At 41.6% G+C, this 12,503-nt stretch overlaps 1 protein-coding gene across 2 annotated transcripts in view; it reads right to left on the reverse strand.

The window, feature by feature from the left end:
• Positions 1–12,503, reverse strand: part of LOC132378320 (A disintegrin and metalloproteinase with thrombospondin motifs 16) — a 227,629-nt gene that overhangs the window by 199,404 nt on the left and 15,722 nt on the right. The gene's annotated exons all lie outside the window — the stretch shown is intronic.

The raw sequence follows: 12,503 nt of genomic DNA on the forward strand, positions 1-12,503 counted from the left end.
GTTCAATACGCTATCAGTTCAATCCTGTGATTCCCAACAATTTCAATCCCTGACCTTTGAACATTTCAAACCACACCTTTAATTGTTCAATCCTTTGTCCCAGCACTCCTTCAATCACTTGACCTATGACCTCATCCTTAGTCATGATCCCACCAAAATCCACTCCTCCTCCTAACTCTGATAACTCACACTCATGTCCAAAGCCCATGATCTTCTCCGGCCTTTCATCTTTCCTCCAGAATCCTTGCCCTGACATACACTCAGTCCCTCAAGTTTCCACCTATGCTGCAAAGTCCCTTCCAAACATCACACCCATGGTTACTCCCACACGAACCCATGATCTGCTCCCAAGCCCCAATCTGCTATCTCAGCCCCTCATCATTTTCCCTGTCACTGCAACATACTCATTTGCAAATAAAGCTCTGTTGTTATCTTTGAGCTTGAGAGAAAATCATAAAGTGAAAAATGTATTTTGGTCTTTTCCCTCTGAAAGGCAGGGATTACATCCTTTTATGTTGATATGCAGTAGTGTTTTGTTCAACACGACCCTTCAAATTGTTTTGCTTGCTTCTACCAAAGCAAGCAAAGAAGGCATTGAGTTCATCTGGAAGTGAAGCCCTGTTGTCATCAATATCACTTGATTTCATATTGTAAGGGGTGATAGCACTCAAGCATTGGTTGGTGTCTACCATTTTCATTTGTTAATTCCTTTCAAAGGCAACTGAGAACACGTCACATGGACGCACGTCACAAGTTTGCCACAGCTCGGAAATGCCAACTCTGGAAGTTAGATGTAGATTTTTTACAAACAGAGTAGGAACTGCCTGGTACACACTGCCAGGAGAGGTGGTAGAAGCTGATAAAACAGAAACATTTAAGAGAGTCTTAGATAGACAGATCCTCCAAGAGGATCACAACTTTGTTTTGATCTGGAGGCTTGCGTGCCTCAATGATCCAGAGGTCTATGTTGGCTATAGTCAGGGCCTTGTGCTTTGACTGTTGGTAGGGTCACCCATGCCAAGCAGGTCAAGGGGTAGAGGCCAGACTAAGAGTGGTCCACTGGTCCTCCAAGTTTGGGGATTCAGTTTGGGGATAACAATGCTGACTGGTCAAAAAAAAAAGTTACGGAAACTTCATTGCTGACCTAAATGTCAATGGCATAACAGCAAGTAAGTAAGCAGATAGGCAGATGGATAAAAGAAAAATGGAGGGCTATGGGCTGTGTAGGAGGGGAGGGTTAGATTAATCATATAGCAAGTAATATGGTTAGCACAACATTGTGGGCAGAAACACCTGTACTGAATCAAAATCAGAATCAGGTTTAATATCACTGGCCTATGTCATGAAATTTGCTGTTTTGCAGCAGCAATACATTGCAATATATAACAATAAAAGGTATATATATCTATAAAAGAAAAGTAAATTAAGTAAGTAGTGCTTAAAGAATGGAAACATATTGAAAAAGAGTTTGTGGTTTCAATGTCCATTCAGGAATCTAATGGTGTAGGGGAAGAGTCTGCTCCTGGAACGTTGAAAGTGTGTCTTCAGGCTCCTGTACCTCCTCCCTGATGTCAGCAATGAGAAGAGGGCATGTCCTGGGAGATGGGGGTCATTGATGATGAGTGCTTCGTTTTTGGGGCATTGCCTTCTGCAGGTGTCCTGGGTACCGAGGAAGTAGTGCTCATGATGGAGTTAGCAGGACTTACAGCTTTTTCCATTCCTATGCAGTGGCCCCTCCCTGCAGACAGTGATGCAACCAGTTAGGTTGCTTCCCATGCTACATCTGTAGAAACTTGCACGTGCTTTTGTGAATACTTCTCTACATTTTAAGTCAAAATTAATTCCTATAACTAAACTGAGATCACAGAGTCTGACCCACTGATAAGAGCATAAGAAATAGGAGCAGGTTGGGTCTATGTCTCTCCTTGTGTCTGCTCTGTCAATCAGTAACATTGTGGCCTCAGTTCCATCTTTGATCAAGATGAAATCAGATCAGCCTCCATAGCTACTTGGGGTAAAGTTTCCAAACTGCCATGATCCCCCTGACAGAAGAAATTCCTCCTCTTCTGAACCTTACAAGAAGCCACACTCTCAGTTCTCCACACCCCTCAAGAAGAAACCTGCTCAACACCTACTATGCCAATCCCACTTCGAATCTATCATGATTCAATTTAGAGTGCTGGGATGTAGGCCCAGCCTTCTCACATGAGTGCACCGGTTAGTGCAACGCTTTCCAGATAAGACAGTTCAATTCCAGCCAATGCCTGTAAGAAGTTTGTACGTTCTCCCCGTGACTGATTGGTTTTCCGTTGGGTGCTCCAGCTTCTTCCCACATTCCAAAGATGTACGGGTTAGGATTAGTATGTTGTGGGCATGCTATGTTGGTGTTACAGGCAAGACAGCCCAGCAATATCCTCACTGAATTCATTTGACGTAAACAACACATTTCACTGCATGTTTTTATATACATGTGAGAAATAAAGCTGATCCTACTTTCTTCAAGATAAATACATTGTCGCAGGAAGATATTTTAATTAAATTAAGTACCCCTGTGCCTGCAGTACATTCACCACTACTCCACTGACCCATATTCGTGCTGACATGATTATAGAACTGTACCTTCTAGGCAACATGACAAAGCTCTCCATCTTAATCCCTAACTATTTCTAGAACAGATTCAGAATTGGCAAAACAGTGATATCCAAACAGGAGGGAAGAGCCTTTGGAATCTTTGAAATTGAATCCAGTCCTCATTATCTCTTGCAACCTGGTTAAAAGTGGGCAAGGAGATGTGTTGTGTAGCAATATAAATGAGCTAAACAGGATAGACTCTGAATTATAAACACAAGGGATTGTGGAAATCCAGAGTAACACACACAAAATGCTGGAGGAACTCAGCAAGCCAGGTAGCATCTTTGGAAAAGAGTAAACAGTTGACGTTTTGGGCCAGGATGCTGCCCGGCCTGCTGAGTTCCTCCAGCATCTTGCGTGCGTTTCTTTGGAAGTTTTTCTTGTGTTTGTGATTTATCACACCATCTACATTCTGGAGACCAACGTTAACCAGAATATTGACCGGACTAACTCTATAAATACCATGACTACATGAGCAAGGCTGACTTTCTGCATTGTGTGACGGATCTCTCAACACTCTTATGCCCATCAGCCATTCATAAGTCTCAGTCAGGAGTATGCTGGAAGGCACGGCACTTGAGAGACTGAGCATAGTTTGCATTATATAACCATATAACAATCACAGCATGGAAACAGGCCATCTCGGCCCTCCTAGTCCGTGCCAAACTCTTAATCTCACCTAGTCCCACCTACCCGCACTCAGCCCATAACCCTCCACTCCTTTCCTGTCCATAAACCTATCCAATTTTACCTTAAATGACACAACTGAACTGGCCTCTACTACTTCTACAGGAAGCACATTCCACACAGCTATCACTCTCTGAGTAAAGAAATACCCCCTTGTGTTTCCCTTAAACTTCTGCCCCCTAACTCTCAAATCATGTCCTCTCGTTTGAATCTCCCCTACTCTCAATGGAAACAGCCTATTCACGTCAACTCTATCTATCCCTCTCAAAATCTAGATCAAAGAGGCTTTCTCATCTGATACTATTAATCTCAAACGGTCATCCCTTCCACCACCAACACAAAGTGGCTGCAGTATTTGCCAAGCACAAAATACATTCCAGGCTATATGCCAGAACCCTCCAAGCCAGCAGTCTCCATTGCTGAGAAGGATAATGATAGCAGATACATGGGAATACCACAACTTACAGATTCCTTTCTAAGTTACACATTCCTCTCTGATTGCTGGGTCTAAATCCTGGTATTCCTTATCCGACGACATTGTTTGAAAACCTCAATTCTCTGTTTGCCCGCTGCTACGGTTCAGGAAGGCAGCTCATGGACTCCTCTTCAAGGGTGGCATGGTAGCATAGGGGTTAGCGTAATGCTTTACCCCACCAGCGGTCAGTGATCAGGTTCAATTCCTGCCGCTGTCTAAGGAGTTTCTACCTTCTCCTTGTGACTGCATGAGTTTCTTCCAGGTTGGGGGCTCCCAACCCGGGGTTTTATGGACCCCTCAGGTAATGCTAAGGCTCCGTGGCATAAAACAAGTTGGGATCTCCTGCACTGGATGCTCCGGTTTCCTTCCGTTTTCCAAAGGTGTACATGTTATGGTCAATAATTTGTGGGCATGCTATGTCGGCCTTGCCAGAAGCATGGCAACACTTGGACCGTAAGACATAGGAGGAGAATTAGGCCATTCAGCCCATTGAGTCTGCTCCGCCATTCCATCATGGCTGATCCCAGATCCCACTCAACCCCATGCACCTGTCTTCTTGCCATATCCTTTGATGCCCTGACCGATCAACAAACAAACAACTTCCACCTTAAATATACCCACGGACTTGGCCTCCACCGCAATCTGTGGCAGAGCATTCCACAGATTTGCCACTCTCTGGCTAAAAAAAATTCTCCTTAACTCTCTTTTAAAGGGTCACCCCTCAATTTTGAGGCTGTGCCCTCTAGTTCTGGATACCCCATCCATATCCTCTCCATATTCACCCTATCTAGTCCTTTCAACACTTGGTGGGTTTCAATGAGATTGCCACACATTCTTCAAAATTCCAGTGAGTTCAGGTCCAAAGTTGCCAAACAAGCCTCATATATTAACCCCTTCATTTCAGGAATCATCCTTGTGAACCCTCTCTGGACTCCGTCCAATGCCAACACATCCTTCCTGAGATATGGGGCCCAAAACTGTTGACAAAACTCCAAGTGCAGCCTGACTAGTATCTTATAAAGGCTCAGCATTATCTCCTTGCTTTTCTATTCTATTCCTCTTGAAATAAATGCCAACATTGCATTTGCCTTCTTTACCACAGACTCAATCTGTAAATTAACATTCTGGGAGTCTTTCATGATGACTCCTAAGTCCCGCTGCACCTCTGATGTTTGGACCTTTCTCCCCATTTAGATAATAATCTGCACTATTGTTCCCTTTACCAAAACGCATTATCGTACATTTCTCAACACTGTATTCTATCTGCCACTTTTTTGTCCATGTTTTCAATTTGTCTAAGTCCTGCTGCAATCACATTGCTTCCTCAGCACCACCTACCCCTCCACCTATCTTTGTATCATCTGCAAACTTTGCCATAAAGCCATCAATTCCATTATCTAAATCATTGACAAACAATGTGAAAAGTAGCGGTCCCAATACTGACCCCTGATGAACACCACTGGCAGCCAAGCAGAAAAGGCCCCATTTATTCCCACTCACTGCCTCCTGCCTGTCAGCCAATCCACTATCCATGCCAGTATATTTCTTGTAATGTCATCAAATTTTATCTCGGTAAGCAGCCTCGTGTGTGGCACCTTTTCAAAAGCTTTCTGAAAATCCAAGTAAAAGCCATCCACTGCCTCTCTTTTGTCCACCCTGCTTGTTAATTCCTCAAAGAACTGTGAACAGATTTGTCAGGCAAGATTTCCCTTTACAAAAACCATGCTGATTTTGACTTATTTTATCATTAGTCGCCAAGTACCTTGAACCTTTATCCTTAGTAGTAGACTGTAACACTTTCCCAACCACTGAGGCCAGGCTAAGTGGCCTATAGTTTCCTTTCTTTTGCTTTTCTTCCTTCTTAAAGAGTGAAGTGACATTTGCAATCTTCCAGTCTTTCAGTTCCACTTGTGGACTGCCCGCAGCACATCCCTGGGCTGTATTGTTCATTTACAAAAGAAAGATGCTTTACACTATATGTTTTGATGTATATGTGACAAATAAAGCTAATCTTTATCTATCTTTAAAGGGCATTTAAAAATAGGAAACAACTACAGGCCTTTCAAGTAGTGCGTCTTAAAAAATCAAATAAGATAAAAGACTTTCTTGATGTCTTCTCACATTACATTCTCAGTATTTCAATCGCCTTCAGATTATTGTTACCAAACCTTCTTTCCCAGTTTCCATATATTTCCATTCAAGTAGTAGTATCGAGAATAAAATTACCTCTACAGATACAGGGAGCAATGTATTACATTAAAATGGAGGTTAAAATATACCCACACAAACAGAAGAGATTCTACTGATGCTGGAAATCTTGAGCCACACACATAAAATGCTAGATGAACTCAGCAGGTCAGGCAGCATCTATGGAAATGAATAAACAGTCGGCTTTTTAGGCCGAGACCTTTCACCGGGACTACTTTTGATATTAGCTTTCCTTGACCTATAATCACCCTTTTATTCAGAATGGACCTTTTTATCTTGACTGTATTCAATAACTGCAGTGATCTGAGATTAGAAAACATGTCCTTAACATAATGTGAATGAATGGTAAGAAGCAATTATGTTTAATGTTGATCCTCAAGATCTAGCATTTAGAGATATTTGGAATTTGAACAGATTAATGCAGAGGAGTTTGCGCTGACCACTGTGAATTGCCAGCAGGTGTTTTCAAACTAGAGATTATCCGTAAAGCACAGACACTGTTATACACTTCTGATTGTAAACTTAACTGAGATGAGATGGAAGGAAGAAATAGCTGAAATTACTCTCAGTAGTGGATGGTAGTAATATGACTGTTCTCAAAACTAAATCCAGATTAGGAAAAGATTTCCCATGGGCCCCTGTGTGGGATTTCTGTAAGGAGCCATGGGCTATGCTCTATGTGCTGGTTAGCTGGTCTTAATCACAGTTGTACGTTGCAAAGCAGAAGTCAGGAAAGATCTGTCCAATAGGTGGCACTGTGTCCGTTGGTCCTCTCCACCGTTGTATGGGACAATTCTCACTTTTGATATGAGGGAGGCACATAATCAAAAGCGTATCTTGGAACAAAAAGTATGGCAGAGAGGGGAGTGGACCTATTTCAGTCTTTTGAATCCCACTAAAATCAGAAGAAACTTGCTCTGTTGAGGATATTTTGAATAATTTTAAGCCCCAATAGCTGGCACTTACTGTCCAAGCCTTAGTATAGTACTTCATGCAGTTCATCGGTGAGGTATCCATAGATCATAGCTGACAGTTCTGACACTGAGTAAAGTTTGGAAAACTGATACTTAAGTTCACTCTTCATGTCAGGTAGTCTGGTCACACACTATCAGAGCCATCCACTGACATCAAGAGAGATTTGAAAACTTGCAACTGAATATCCCTCACCAATCCCGGATATAGAGTCTGGGGACTACCCCTTCACCAACATCTAAACACCAGACAGACGCTGAAATGAATCCAAAACCCAATCACGAAAATGGCTCACTGAGCTCTTGTTATTTATTTACGTATACAGTGCGGAATAGACCCTTCTGGGCCTCCGAGCCATGCCAGTCAGCAACCCCTCAATTTAATCCTAGTCTAACAAAGGGACAATTTTCAATGACTAATTAACCTACCAACTGGTAGGTCTTTGGATAGTGGGAGGAAATTAGAGCATCTGGAGGAAGCCCACAGTGTCACGGAGAGAGCTTACAAACTCCGTGCAGGCAGTGGTGGGAATCGAACTCCTGTTGCCTGTATTGTAATGTGCTATGTTAACCACAATGCCTCAGTGTTAAATGCCATTGTCTGCTTCCTGGGTAAATATTTTAAAACATCCATCAAATCCATTTCTTCATTTGTTATAGCCAGTGTAGACCTTTGGGGGTGTCTCTGCTTCCTAATCATTACCATAAGTCCCTCACATGACCTAACACATCCAATTCCTGAAGCATTGTGGTAGAAAGCTCCACTGTGGCACAAAGATTGGCCATAGGCTCCTGCTTCTCAGTTCAGTTCATCCTGTGTTATAAAACATTAATGTGGCCATGGGAGTGCAAAGGGAACGGGGGAGTGATTATAGTCAGTCTGTCCAATGTGTTGTCCTGTTTCATCACATGTTGTCTATTTGCTGTAGTTTACCTTCTCCAATGATGTGAACTCAGGAGTCAAAGGCAACATCTTAGCTCTTACTGACGAGCCACCTTCGGTTGAGATGGACTTGACTACTCCCTTAAGTGGGTGTAAAAGCACTGTACCTCTTTAGTGCTTTAGAAGTGGAGTGGGAGAGTTATCCATATAATCATGGTCATTTCTTAATCCAAAAAGAATGAGGCGTTATTGTACCATTGTCATTGGTTGGAGGTGGCTCCATGCAAATTGGATGCTGTTGGCTTCATTTTAACAGTGGCCATGTTTCAGGACAACTTTGACGAAAATGTCCTTCAGCTTGAAACTCAAAGGGCAACACAAAAGTGTTGGCCTTCCAAACCCCCCCCCCCCACCCCCCGGATGAGACCTTAATCTCACTCTGTTAGTTCCCATGAATGGTTCTAAATGCGGAAAAGCAGAGTGAACAATTTGATTTCCACACCTTCCCAATGTATCCAACAGATCAAAACAACAAGAGCAAAATCAAAATTGAGAAAAATTAATAAAACTCTTACAGTTGGCACTGTTGCTTCAGTAAAAAAAAACACATTGTTCAATTTTCTAGTTCCAAAATGCTTTAAGTGTCACATAAAAATAAATAATCCGCTTAGACTTTTGACATTCTTGATGTTCACAAATACAAAGCTTAATAAATGTTCCAACTGCATTTTTTAACAAGTTTTATTAGTTGTTGCTGAGGCTTTTGAATATTGTCTGTATCTGCTGTTGGGTATTACTGATTTTCATCCTTGCTATTCTTCTGTTTCTGTTCAATGTCCCCAAGTTTGACTTGTTTGTCTTCTGGAATCATGAGATAGATACATTTTTGAATAATGATTAAAGCATAATAAATATATACAACAGGATTGCAAATATAATTAAAGACAATGTTAAAGACCAGGGGAAGATTCTACCCTGTGAATTATGGAATTATACAGGACAGAAAGTGCCCTTTTTACCCATTTCGTCTCAGCCACTCATAACGCCAGCCTTGGATAATCCCAGCAGCCTTCATTAGGGCCACATCTCTTGATGCCTTTTCTACATGTAGGAAAATACCTGTTGGAATGTCTCTTAAATCTTGCAAGTGCATCCGCAGATACTATCTCCTTTGGAAGCTTCTTTCAAATTACCACCATCTTCTGTATGGAAAAACCTACCCCCAATCTCCTTTATATTTTCAAGTTCAAGTTCCAAGTTTCAAGTTCCTAGGTGTCAACATCTCTGAGGGTCTAACCTGGTCCCAACATATTGATGTAGTTATAAAGAAGGCAGGGCAACGGCTATACTTCATTAGGAGTTTGAAGAGATTTGGCATGTCAACAAATACACTCAATAACTTCTATAGATGTACTGTGGAGAGCATTCTGAAAGGCTGCATCACTGTCTGGTGTGGGTGGGTGGGCTACTGCACAGGATTGGAAAAAAAGCTGTAGAGGGTTGTAAATCTAGTCAGCTCCATCTTGGGTACTAGCCTACAAAGTACCCAGGATAGGTTCAGGGAGTGGTGTTTCAGAAAGGCAGCATCCATTATTGAGGACCTCCAGCACCAAGGGCATGCCCTTTTCCCATTGCTACCATCAGGTAGGAGGTCCAGAAACCTGAAGGCACACACTCAGCAATTCAGGAACAGCTTCTTCCCCCCTGCCATCCAATTCCTAAATGGACATTGAACCTTGGATACTAACTTACTTCTCTAACATACAGTATTTCTGGCTTTTGCACATTTTTTAAACTATTCAATATACCTATACTGCAATTGATTTACTTATTTATTATTAATATTATTATTATTATTTTTACTCTTCTATAGTATGTATTGCATTGAACTGCTGCTGCTAAGTTAACAAATTTCACATCACATGCCGGTGATAATAAACCTGATTCTGATTCTGATATTTCTCACCTTAAACCTGTGCCCTCTAATTATAAACTCTCATACCCTGAGCAAAAGACCATCTCTCCCATCTATGTTGTAGATTCATAGAGCAAAACAGCACTGCATTAATTCTATAAGCCTCTACAAAGGCATGTCACAGCCCCCTATGTTCCACTGGGAATGGATATGCCTATACAATCTGTCCTATAGCTAAAGACGTCCATTCCTGGCAACTTTCAGGAGAATCTCTTCTTCATATTGTTATCACATGCTTCCTGTAGTGTGGCGGCCAAAACTGTACATAATATATAACCAATGCTTTGTACAGCTGCAACATTACATCCAAATTGTTATACTGAATGCTTTGTGCTATGAACACAAGCAGATCAAATGCTGTTTTCACGGCCAAATCCACCTGATTTCTCATTTCCAGGAGCTATTGACCTACACCCCAAGGTCTCTCTGTACCACATTTCTCTAAGGAGCATGCCTTTTTGCCCTTTTTGACTTCTCAAGGCTCATTACCTTTCAGTTGTCTGGATTGAACTTGATCTACCACAAAGTTTCCAACTGATCCCTGTCCCACTGTATGTCAGTTTGCCAACTTTGTATTATACAGCTCCATCATACCAATTTTCATGCTGCGGCTTCACTTAGCCATGGTCCTGGTCTAATTTCAGTCCCCTTGATTTCTCCAGCACGCATTCTTTATCTGAAACTTCAACATCTGCCGTATTCCACATTTTCAAGACATTTGTTTAGTCCTTCAGCCATTTCTATATTCTACATTATAATTACTCTTGCATTGAACCTTTGATAACTTTTTAAACTATTTTTTTACAATTGTATTTTCAGGCTTTTCTGCCTTTTCCTCCTCATCCATGACACAATCCTCTGCCAGTCCTTGCTACTTATAATTACCTTGGAATATTTAATTTCCATTTTTAATCACCACATAACATCTCTGCCTTTTCAATCAAACAAATTATCACTATCTGTGCCTTTATTTATTTTTTGATTGCCCCTTCCGGCCCTCCAAGCTGCACTACCCAGCCAGCCCCCAACTGAATCCTAGCCTAATCATTAGACAATTTACAATGGCCAATTAACTTCACATCTTTGGACTGTGGGAGGAAACCAGGGCACCCAGAGGAAACCCATGTAGTCACAGGGAGGAAGTACAAATGTCTTCCAGACAGCGGCAGACTACAGTTCATCAAAAGCTACAATATTTTCTGCATTTAGATACACTTAACTATGTTTTTTTAACCATATTTCTCCACATGATTTTGCTTATGAACATACAGTAACAATTTAATTTGTCCCTTTCTCTGAATCATCACCTGTTATTTTATTATTATTAGTTTCAGTAGTGGCCACTTTATGAAGTACCTCCTGTCGCTAATAAAGTGGTCACTGAGTGTATCTTCATGGTCTGCTCCTGCTGTGGCCCGTCCACTTCAAGGTTCGACGTGTTGTGGGTTCAGAGATGCTGTTCTGCACCCCACTGTTGCAACACATGGTTATTTGAGCTGCTGTTTCCATCCTGTCAGCTTGAACCAGTCTGGCCATTCTCCCCTGACATCTCTTATTAACGAGGTGTTTTCACCCACCGAGCTGCCACTCGCTGAATGCTATTTTGTTTTTCACATGATGCGCCGTAAACTCGAGAGACTGATGTGCATGAAAGTCCCAGGAGATGAGTAGTTTTTGATGCCAATCTGCTTGGCACCAACAGTCATTCCATGGTCAAAGTAACACATTTCTTCCCCCATTCCAATGTCTGGTCAAAACAACAAATGAGCCTCTTGACCATTCTAAGGTCAAACTCACTTAGATAACATTCCATTTCCATTATAATGTTCATTCTGAATGCCAGCTGAATCTCTTGGCCATGCCTGCTTGCTTTTCTGCATTGATTGCTGCCACATGATTGGCTGACTAGATATTTGCATTAATGAGCCGGTGTACAGGTGTACCTAACAAAGTGGCCACTGAGTGTACATTTTTGGAACAACACAGTAATGTAGCAGTTAGTGCAATTGCTTTACACTGCTAGCAATCACTGATTGGGGTTCGATTCCTGCCACTGTTTGAACCTTCTCCCATGACTGTGTGGGTTTCCCTCGGGTGCTCCAGATTTCTCCCACAGTCTGAAGACATATGGTTGGGGTTAGGGAATTGTGGGTATGCTATGTTGGCACTGGCTAAGTTGTTGATGAGACTGTACTGAGTTTCATGAAACTGGAGGAAGTTTCATAAATCATAAAAAGATATATGAAGATGTTGCCAAGACTAGTGAGCCTGAGTTATATAGAGAGGTTGGTCAGGTTAGCCCGTTAGTCCTTAGAATGTAAGGGAATGAGGGATGGCCTTTATAAAAAGATTAAAACTAAGAGGCTTGGTGACACTGGTGGGTTGTCTTCATTGTATCACTAACAATGAATTTCTTTGGGTATTTTGTTTCACATGTGACAAATAAAAATAATCATTTTTTAATTTTTAGCCATCTATAATGCTATTTTGCATAGTTCCAAATGGTAAAAGGTCTTTACATTTTAAAGCATTACGGAAGAAGCCTCCTTAGAACTTTTCTCTGTCTAAGCAAATTAAAGTTAAATAAGAAAAGATTGTGCAGAATCTTTCAAGATGTTTTAAATAATTTATCACCCAATAAAGTACATTTGAAGTCCACTTACTGTAGGAATG

The sequence above is a fragment of the Hypanus sabinus genome, chromosome 20 (assembly GCF_030144855.1).
Source record: "Hypanus sabinus isolate sHypSab1 chromosome 20, sHypSab1.hap1, whole genome shotgun sequence".
Lineage (NCBI taxonomy): Eukaryota > Metazoa > Chordata > Chondrichthyes > Myliobatiformes > Dasyatidae > Hypanus > Hypanus sabinus.